Source organism: Manis javanica, chromosome 4 (assembly GCF_040802235.1).
Source record: "Manis javanica isolate MJ-LG chromosome 4, MJ_LKY, whole genome shotgun sequence".
Classification (NCBI taxonomy): Eukaryota; Metazoa; Chordata; class Mammalia; order Pholidota; family Manidae; genus Manis; species Manis javanica.
In genome coordinates, this window is record NC_133159.1 from 86,329,997 (window position 1) to 86,341,460 (window position 11,464).

General features: G+C 40.5%; 1 long non-coding RNA gene across 1 annotated transcript in view; it reads left to right on the forward strand.

Moving 5' to 3' along the window:
- LOC118971814 (uncharacterized) overlaps positions 1–10,768 on the forward strand; it is a 29,611-nt gene extending 18,843 nt beyond the window's left edge. Inside the window, exon 2 of the long non-coding RNA XR_012129824.1 lies at positions 10,342–10,768. This is a non-coding gene — a long non-coding RNA (uncharacterized lncRNA). The remainder of the gene's footprint in view (positions 1–10,341) is intronic.
- Positions 10,769–11,464: the final 696 nt, after the last annotated feature.

Consider the following 11,464-nt stretch of genomic DNA (forward strand, 5'->3'; position numbering starts at 1 on the left):
TTCAATATTTGCATAGTTTTTTTGTTTGTTTTAAGGTAAAATTTAATTCTTAAGTTTACATTTGCTGCATTTTGACCACTGGGTAACTGAACATTTATCAAGTGTAGAACATTAACCATTCCTTCAGAAAGTTCCCTTACACCCTTCCCAGGCAACGCCTATTTCCATTCCCATTTCAGAGGAAGCCACTGTTCTAAGATTTTTCTACTGAAGATTAGCTCTGCCTATTCTAGACTATCATAGAAATGGAATCATATAATGTGTTGTTGCTTATATCAATGATTCATTCCTTTTTATTGCTGAGTAATAATCTGTTTATGAATATATCACTGAGTTTCTAATTTTATTTATTGATGGATGCATGGAATGTTTCTAGCTTTTGGCTATTATGAACAAAATGCTATGAATACTCTTACACAAGTCTTTTTGTGAGCACATGTCTTCATTTGTTAGGAGTAGAATTGTTGGTTAGGTTTATGTTTACTTTTAAAGCAGAATGATCTTTCAAAAAGGTGTCAGATAATGTCACTCCTTTGTTTATAATTTTCCAATGACTTCTTATTGCACTTAGAATGAAAGTTCCCCCTAGTAGAAAGCCTGGAATGTCAGACTTCTGTCTCCTTCCTCCCCAGCTCGATCACCTGCTACTCCTCCAACCTCCTCGTGCCCCTCACTCTCCTGACAGCTTGTCCCATTCCTGTCCACTCACTGCACAAGACAACTGTGCTTCAGACTCGCTTGTGTCTTTGCTGTTACTCCAGCCAAGAACTTTATTTGTTCAACACATTGCCTGGCTGATTCCTGTTCATCCTTCAGGTATCAGCTTAAGTATCACCTCTTCAGAGAAAATTGAGGATTGCAGAGATTAAGTAACTTGAGCAAAGTCACACTGCTGGGAAAGCCAATATGCAAACCCATGCAGATAGGCAATCTGACTCCAGAGCCTTTGCCATAACTACTTCAAAACACAAACCCTCCTCAGTTGAATGTCTCATGATAGTTTCTTGCTTTCTTTCTCTCATCTACCATTCTTTGTCTATTTTGCTTCAGTCTGTTTTATTTTTTTTCTTTGCTTCCCCTGTTCCCTGAAACTGTTCCTACAAAGGTTACCCATGACCACCTGATTGTCAAATCTGGTGAAAATAATGTGGGGACATGACTTTGCTTCTCTCCAACATTTGATACTGTTTACTATTTCCTTTCTTGACATGTTGCATTTGGCTTATCTGAGCATATTCTTCCATGGTTTTCTCTGCTTCTGTAACCCACACATCTGATCTCCTTTAGGGGCTCACTGTTCTATTGCTTACCCTTCAGATGTTGGTGTTTCAAGGTCCTTCTCCTGGTCTTATTCCTGATGTCTACATGTGTATTTGTGGCTTCAGTCACAATCTACCTACTGATTGTCTTCTCAGCTAGATCCCCAGCCCAGGTCTTTCTCTGAGAGACCCATAGCTTGACTATCTATTAAACTTCTCTAACTGTATGCCCTAAAGGCACACAAAGATGTGTGTTAGTTTCCAAAAATGGGCCCCAACAAGGTATGCTTCTCAGTGTCCAAGTCTGTGGAGTCCCCACTCCTTGAATCTGGGCTGACCCTGTGACTCATCTTTAGAATCACTCTATGATTCCCAAGTTTGAGTCATTAGAAGATTTGCAGCTTCTGCCAGGCCTCTTGAAATGCTTGCTTTTTGGGCTGTCTCTTGTAACCCAGCTCTTCTGCTGGGAGAAGCTCAAGCTGGGGGGCTTGGAGAGGCCACATGCAGGTGGAAAAGCCCAGCTGAACTCCTACCCAAAAGCCAGCATCAACTGCCCTGCATGTGAGTGAGCCATCTTAGACAACAAACCCAACTGAGTCTTCAGAAGATCATAGCCCAGCCAACATCTGATAGTAATTATTTGAGACACCCCAAGCAAGAATTGTCCAGCTAAACCCAGGTGACTCATAAAATCATGAGTAATAATAATAAATTTTTGTTTCAAACTACTAATGCTTAGGATGGTTTGATATGTAGCAATAGACAGCTAGAATAGGCATCTAAATGCAATATTCCCAAACCAAACAGTCTTTCTCCCAAACCAGGTACTCTGTTTACTCAATCCTGAGCCTAGACATCATTCCCTTTCCTTCTGGATCAACTTGCTTATCCAGCCAGCATCCCTCCTTGTTCTATAAATTCCATCATTTAACTAGCTCCTGTAGCTCTCCCTTCCTCTCCATCTGTTCCTATTCCCTTAGTCGGGCCCTTCACCACTTGTCACCTGTACGGTTACATTACTGTTCTAACTGGTCTCCTGCTCACTGGCCCCACTGCAATCCACTCTCTATGCAGTTGTCAGTCATCTTCTTGAAACATAGATATGATCTTGGGTATAACATCTTTCACAGCTCCAGTTGCTCTAAGGATTAAACCAAACTTTAGGGGGGGTCACAGACCCTTTATACTCTAGCCCATTATCTCCTCACTTTCATTTGCCTCTGATGCTCCCTCATGACCTGCCCCAGTCATATCGACTCCCATTCTCCCTAGAGGGGCCTGCTCTCTCATATGGACCTTTGCATATGTCTATTTGTACACTCTCCTGTAGTGTAGCTCAGCTCTGGTTCTTACTGTGGCTTGTCACTTTCTAGCTGTTTGATTTTGGCCAGTTTACTTAGTCTCTCTGTGTATCAGTTGCTGCAATAGAAATAATAATAGAGACTACCTCATATGGTTCTTGTGAGGATAAAATGATCAATGCAGGTATAAATGTGGAAAAATGCTTAGCACACTGTGAATGAATCAATACCTAACACACTGGTAAATGCTGGCTGCTCTAGTATTTTTTTCCTCCCCTGGAATTCTGTCTCTGGCCACCTGCTCATCTTCCTGCATTTATGTGGCCCAGAACGTCTTTAGGTACTGCAAGACTCAGCTCCCGTGTCTTACTTTGAGGGAAGTTTTCAGAAACTGCTCCAACAGAGTTCTTGATCTATGCCCTTCCCTCCCTGTTCCCATGCTTTGTGGATACCTTTTATTATACACCATTCTACAGTTCAAATATTTAATTACTAGACAGAAACTCTGGGACTTACTCCCAGTGCCTGGTGCATGACAGGGGCTCAAGTGACAGATGATCAAATGAGTGAATGAAAGAAACTGAGGCAGAAAACATCCCTGGTCAGCTTGAGGAGCTGAGAACTGGGGAAGACACAGATGAAAGACGGTAGGGTTTAACAAAGAACATTTTTGTGTCACTGAAACTCAGCTGTGGCATATTGCATCTCATTATAATTTTCTTTCCTTCCCAAATCAGTGTGAGTTGTAATAAACAGTAGCGAAAGTTGTATCTTGAGCCTGTCACCACATTGCCGTTGGGCTAATTTTGTTTGCCTCCAACATGGCAGAGCCCTCTTTATTTCTCTCAGCTCTCCCCCAATCCTCGTTAATCTGAAGGTGGGAGAAACCCAGCAGCTCCTTCACCCAGGGAAGAGCTGAGACCTGGCTGCAGTTCACGCCTGAGAGGCCTGAGGAAAGTACCCTTGAAGCAAAACAGCTTGCTCATGGCTCAGGAAACTCTAAAGCCCCATTTTCTGACCAGTATTATTGGGGGTGGTAAAAAGAAGAGCTTGCCTCCCTGAGGTTTGAGCCGGTCCTTACCCAAGGAGAGACATCTTCTTTCAAGTGTGCCGGTGAAATAAATATGACACTAATGACCGTGATTTTCCAGGTTCAGAGGAAAGGAATATGTTTGTTCTCTGCATCAGGAAATAACATCACTGCTTCATCCTATCCAAACTCTGTCTTCTTAGCGCTGCAAGCCCGGGCGCTGGGCACCCAAAGGCTACTTAGACTGATGTAGGAGACCATTCTCCGAGGAGAGAGAGGGGTTAGGGCTGCCGCCTGTGCTGTGACTCTGAGGGCAGCGCCCTACAACAGCTGCGCCAGGGCAGGGTGACATTGAAAGAAAGGCTTAGGCTGCAGTCTCCATGACTGAGGGACCAGGGCCCCTTCAGCAGCTGCTGTTCTTACTGTCTTTAAAAGCAACGATAAGGGTTCCTTCAGGACCTCAGAGGAGGAATTTGACTTTTATAGAGACAACAAAGAGTTCACAAGATACAAAAATTTCCACAGCTTGGGAAAGAGTCCGACTATAAAAACAAAACTAACATATTTTGTGATAAGTGCTTTGTTTAGATATGTGAGACTATGCTCAGTAAGTTTCTCCACAAATATTTACTGAGCAACTTCTGTGTGCCAGGGTCCCCATAGGGGCAAGAACTACTTCTTATTTATGTTCACGTCAGCAACACCTAGTATAGTGCCCAGCCCATAATATGGGCCACATGCTGTCTGCGATGCTATTTCCCTTAGCCTGGCCAGACTTCAGGGCGTGGCTGGTGTGGGACTATAGCGTGATCTTCTTTTTCTCCCTGAAGGTAACCTTTCATGGGACTTGAAGCTCCTAATTCTGGTCCCCTTAATCAACTGATTTGGGCCAACTAACTCAAGTCAGAGGGCACAGTGAGTATCTGGATTGCCAAGATACTATTTAAGGAGGATCTTTGTGATGAAGCTCCTAAAGTTGAAACCTAACCAAGTAATTTTGGCTAAAAATCATTGTTGGATAAACACTGCTACTCCCTTGAAAATTCTGGGAGTTCCAGCATGATTGCTGACCTTTTTTTGCTGTTTATCTATTTGTTTAGCACTAGCATTTCCTAAGCTTCCAATGTGTACAAAAGGCTTCACTGGGTTCTGGGAAATATAGTGAGCTATGCTCCCTGTCTGCAAGTTGGTCACATTTTAAGTGGGAAAGCCATAAATGACATATTCAAGCAGTTTAACCATTATAAACAGAGAAAACAAGTTTTATGGGTAACAGCTTTCAGCAACTCCAGATAAATAGTCTTGGCCAAGTGTTTGGCCATGATACTGCTTTTTGTCACAGAGAAGAAAAGAAAAATGTGGTAAGGTGGTCAAAACATGGAATTAATGGTGTGTTCTTTTTAGTTTCTGGGCCTTTACATGCTGATCCCCCCTCTCCCTCCTCATGCCCTATTCTCTCTCTCTCTAACTAAAACTCATATTTTAAATATCAACTACAACTTAATCCTGGGAGCTCTTGGTGATCAGCCCCTACACACACACACACACACACACACACACACACACACACACACAGAACTGTGCTAGTTGCCTCTCCACTGTGGTCCCAATAGCACATTGTAATTCTTCCATTATGATAGCATTTATTACAAGGTATTGTGATCTCCTCTCAACTTGTCTGCACACCTCCTTCCACTAGAATGTAAGTTCTGTGACTGTGGGGTGTATATCTGTCTTGTTTACCATTGTATTCCTAGTGGCCAGAACATAGTAGCTGTTCAGTAAATACTTGTTGAATGCATGAATGCATGAATGAATGAATGAAAGGCAGAACCTCACATTAGAGTAAAATTATCATATGTTATTCAATTATCTTGTGCAGTAACTTCCCAGGTATTTTATGGGTCTCCTTTTCAGTGGGCTTATAGGTGACAAAAAGTTGTTGCAGTGATACAATATTTATTAAGTGCTTCAGTTAACTGTTAGATTTAATGCTCATTCATGGAAGAAGGATATGATGCTACTGATAGGAAAGTTTTAAATTTGATACCTGTATAGGCCAGTTGACTTTTCAGCTGGAGCTCTCTGCCTTAAATTGAGCTGCATCTAGGTTAGCCGTTTTCACTCATTGTGGTGGGCACGTGGTTCAGAGGGCAAGACAGACTAAGAGAGGGGTTAAGAATAACTTAGAACAAACTACAAGAATTCTAGGGACACATGACCCACCAAACTCCTTTTCTAGTGAAAATAAGACCCAAATGTGTGGAAAGTACAGGGAATATGAAATATAGCAGTAGAGGAGGGGGTGACATAACCAGTAGTATTTAATCTGAAGTAAATGGATTTCATTTCAAAGAGCAAAGTATGGTAAAATTGATGATAAATTTTTATTCTGAAGTGTCTTTTCTGAAGATCACAAAAATAAGTTTTTAATTCAATATTTTCAATCCAGTTTTTGCTCTGTTTGTTATTAGGGATTTTTTGAATAAACAATCCATGCAGAACTCTGGACTCTGCCCTGCTATTTTCTACCTTGCAGTGTGGTCAACCAGAAAGGATTTCTTCCCTGTATTAAAGGCTAGCAGCTTAGAAAGATGGTACCTACAGCCTGATGTATCATATGCTTCCCAGAATCTTAAAAGGTTATGATGAATCATTACAAGTGAAATAACCCTAGACAGAGAACACAGAAGGCTGGGTCATGTTTGTTTTAGCCTTCCGAGAGCACTCTTCATCTCGTTTACATGTTCTTGAGAGGGTGCCTTCCGTACTATAATGAATGAGCCTTCCGGACTGCCAGGCCTCCCACTGCCTTACCACACAGCAGCTGTTTCATCAGAGGGCCTGGGCATTTGGCTTACCTTTTAATCACAAGCCACATTATCTGTTGCAGGTGTATAAAAACAAACTACCTCTCAAATATGGCTCTTCTGTGTTTCTGCTTATTTTTTATTGTGTGAAATATGACTCTACTTTTTAACCTAACACATATGGATTCATTTTCACATTGACCATAAATGATCAATTACTTAACTTTTATCTATTTTTTCCAATTTTTTTTATTGTGGTAAAATGTGCATAACAAAATTTACCATCTTAATCATTTTTAGTTGGTTTTTTAAATTAAGGTATTATTGATATACACTCTTACGAAGGTTTCACATGAAAAACAATGGGTACTACATTCACCCATATTATTGAGTACCCTCCTTACCCCATTGCAGTCACTGTCCATTAATGTAGTAAGATGCCACAGATCCACTATGTGCCTTTTCTGTGCTACACTGTTCTCCCGGGATCTCCCACACCATGTGTACTAAACATAATGCTCCTTAATCCCCTTCTCCCTCCCTACCCTCCCACCCTCCCCCATATACAAATGTAAACTCAATGGATCAAAGACCTGAATGTAAGTCATGAAACCATAAAACTCTTAGAAGATAACATAGGCAAAAATCTGAATATAAACATGAGCAACTTTTTCCTGAACGCATCTCCTTGGGCAAGGGAAACAAAAGCAAAAATGAACACATGGGACTACATGAAGCCAAAAAGCTTCTGTACACCATCTTAATTTTTAAGTGTACAGTTCAGTGGTATTAAATACATTCATGATATTGTACAATCATTATACCACCCATATCCAGGATTTTTTCATTTTGTGAAACTGAAACTATATCTATTAAACAATAACTCTTCTAATATCTTTGCATTCTTACCTCTAGTCCCTGGGAACCTGTCTATGATTTCGATTATTCTTAAGTATCTCAAATAAGTGGAATCAGACTTAATAACTGACTTACTTTTTGTGATTGGTTTATTTCATTCACCATAATGTCCTCATGGTTCATCCATATTGTGGCATATTTTTTGCATGCATTTATAGCATAGTCAGAATTTCCCTCATTTTTCAGACTGAGTAATATTCCATTATATGTATATTTATCATTCATCTGTCAATGGACACTTGGGTTGCTTCCACATTTTAGCTACAGCGAATAATGCTGCTGTAAACATGGGTGCACAAATACCACTTTGAAATGTTGCTTTCCATACTTTGGGGTATATATACCCAGAAGAGGAATTGCTGGATCATATGGTAATCTTATTTTTAATTTTGGGGGAATCACCAGTGTTTTTCACAGTGTCTGTACCACTTACATTCCCACCAACAGTGCACATGGTTCCAATTACTCCACGTCCTCAGCAACACTTATTTTCTGTTTTTGTTTTTCTTTTTTTTTATTAGTAGTCATCCAAATGGGTATGAGGTGGTATCTCACTGTAGTTTTGTATACTAGTGCAGAGAATGTTGAAGTAAAAACCCTTTACATAATTGCAGATAAGGTATGCGGATGAGTTAGGCTTTTTGCTCTGTCAGTCAGTAGCTTAGTCCACCAGGTATTTAAAGGAAAATTGAGACTATCTTCCACTGTGAGGTCCATCTGCCACTATCAATAGTGATAGAATTTATATAGTATAGTTGTTAAATTCCAAATTCAGTGAGACCTCAGATCAAATTTCACTCTGCTACTTACTAGCTATGTGATCTCAAAGACTCAGTTGCCTGAATTGTGTGGTAAGAATAATGATATTCCCCATGCCAAGGGTTCCTATGAATAAAGAAATATTAAGTGAGCTAAATCATTTAAGAGTTAAAAATGTGCCATAAAAGTCATGCACATACAAGGCATAAGATTGATGTAAGGTTGAAATAAGCTAAAGTTTATGGAGGCATACAGTAAATTATCACGCTATGATGGTGATCTGTGGTGTGATCATTTTCCTTCCTCTGCCTCCTAATAGAGTGAGACTCTAGCAAAGTTTCTCTTTTTTGTTTCCTGTCTTAGCTTATGAAATATCTGCAAGTTGTCTCATTGTGTGTTATCAGGCATCATCAAACATCATCAAACTGAAGCAGGCAAACTAAACACAGACATCTGAGCTCCTAAGTTATATTCCAACACTTAATCCTGAAGACAATAATAGGTTGTACATATTTCAGAAAAGAGTTAGTGTCATCCTCAGTTTACAGTGCAGGAAGAAAGCATTCATTCATGTAACAGTTATTCAATAAATGTTTATGAAGAGCCTGCCCTGCACCACAGGCCCTGCTGTCCACAGAAAGGATGAGATGCAGAAAAGGCAGGGAGTTCTGTTCTAACATTGACATTTGCTGGTAACTTCTTAGCTTTAAGTAAATCATTCATCTTCTGTCCTTTGGTTCACTCCTCTGTAAACTGAAGGGTGATTAGTTGCAGAGCACACAGCCAATATTATGCCTAAAAAACTGAAATATAGAGAGTGGAAAAAAGAAGCATTTGAAACCCCTTTCCATTCATCTGTGAGAGAGATGGCGGTCACTCTGGGAATTCTGAGACTGGGCGGTGGGAAGAACAGTTTGTTGGTGAAGGCCAAGGTGAGCACTGGGTGGGTAGAAGAATTTGAGTGAGTTGGGTAGTCAGGGTAGGAGTAGGAGTGAGATAAGACCACCAGCTTCCAGAATGGGAGCTTTCAGACTTGGATAATTATCAGGGATGAACAAGGAGATAGCTCTGCGTTAGTATTTAGAGAATTTTAAAGTTAAAGTTATTATGGGTCAAATGAATTTTTGTTGGATGATAAGATATCTCAGATTTTGTTGATAAGCCTGAAAGTAGATGCTGGTTCTATGTTGGGTGATTTAGCACTTTTTTTTTCATCTTGGATTTTGTACATTTGTGTGTGTATAGTTTTCAGCTTGCCGTGAAACATATTAAGCATATGTGAGAGCAATAATAAACTAAAAGACAAAGAAAAAGAAAATTAATCATATAATATTCATGCATGGAACTGAAATGGGCTGAGGGGGAGTCCTGAGAGGAAGTGAATTAACACACATTAAATTCATGTGAGTGCTGGGCCCTGGGAACTTTCATATCCACAAAAGAACCTCATTCTGGCAATGCATGGTGAGGACTGAGATCTGAGTACTGAGGCACAGGGAGAATAAGCAACTTGTCCAGGGTCAGGGGATGACCATGGGGGTGAGGTCAGGTTTGAAGTGTGGAGGGTGTGAAGTTATTCTTCTCTCAGAAACCCTGTCAGACTCAGCACCCCTCACTTTCTCAGTTTGTTTATCTTTAGAGAATGGTCTCTGCTTGAGAAGGCGAAAATCTGCTTTCCTACATCTGACACAGTGTTAGCATTATCCAAAGATATTCCAATGTGGGGCACTTGGGTTCAGGTGTAGGCATGTGAGGTTTCTACTGTCATCCTGTGGGGGCCGCTGGAGCTGGCATGCCATCAAACTTGCTTACCCTGCTTAGTCAGGAACACCGTGGCAGTGTGGATAAGGATCCCCAGTCCCACTGCCATTTGGACAACTGTCCAGTGAGAATAGGCTAACCACTTCCCAGAGGAATATCTTTTTGAATATGCATAGTTGCATAGACTCACGGAATTTCAGAGCCGAAGAGAGCTTAGAAATTGGGTTTTTGCTCAATCGTTCAGTCTAGATTAGGGAACAGTTCGGGCAAAAGTTCATTTGTGGCCCTCCTGTTCTCCTGTATTTAAAATTTCCCTATCTGTGGCACGGATGTATGATTAAGCAGTGTAACCAATTCCTGAATTTGTAATTTATGAAGCCGGGAAAAGGGCATTTATCATTTGAATCATCACAGAAACATGTGTCAGAGTTAGGGAGGGAAAGATTTCTTCTGAAAATTCTGTTCTAGGCTATTTAAGATGGCTGTCTTTGCCCACTCTGCAGGTTTGTCTATGCCTCGTCGATCCCCAATCCTCCCAGTCCTACTGAACTCGGAAGTACCAACCGCGAAGGTTCTGTTTGATGGTTCCCATCAAGGATAAAACTGAAAATAGGAAGCCTTCAGTTGCTGACTGTGAGATAAACTTGCCTAAGCAGCCTGCCAAAAGCAGCAGATCATATGAAAAGCCACATGACTAACCAGAAATAATTGGAGCTTAAAAGATGCCAGAGTCGATGAGTAAGATTTCTTTCAACAAAAGATTTACTTAAAGCAAATTCACCCACTCACAAGTTCTTGAGTGCCATCATCTTTTAACCTTGGGACATTTCACTTGCTCTGGTGTGGTTTCATTGACACAGAAATGTCAGCCTTTAATGGCTATAACTAGTTGTCTATTTATTTCTCTGTTCAATATATCTTCAAAGTTTACTGTGTGCTGCCTGTGCTTCAAGATGCAAATAATACTTCATGCAAATTTTTCTGATTTCCTCCAGTGTAATGTTATTTTTCCCTTTCTCAAAACCTGGTAGCAATTTGTTCTGAAGTCTCCAAACAGACTTATGGCATTTTGCATTGCCTTGTAGCAGCTTGAAAACATGACTTACTATTCAGAACTAAGACAACTGAAGACAGACATAATGCTTTACAAATTTCTGTATGTTCTGTAGTGTGTAGTTTGACATAGAGTATGTTCTCAGTATTGTGGAAGGAATGACTGAATATTTGTTGAGTTGGAAAGAAGATGATTCAGTTTAGGCTAAGTTATGCTGCCCCACATTTCAGTAATTTACAACACAATAGTTTATTTCTCATCCATGTTAATGTCCAGTGTGAGTTATGTGCAGCTCTACTTCCCATCTTTTTTATTCTGGGATCTACGCAGGAAGAGCAGTTAATTGGGATGAACCTACATGTGGCAGGGGGGACAAAAGAGATAATAGAAACATATGATAGGCCCAAAGTGGCATAATTAAAATGCTCAAATTTCATCAGCCAAAGCTAATCATGTAGCTAAACCTCCTATGAGGGGCAGACAAGTATAATTCCCCCACAAGGAAGGCAGTGAATATCTGGGAATAATAATATAACCTACCAGAGAAGTCATCCCATTTTTAAGGAGTTTAG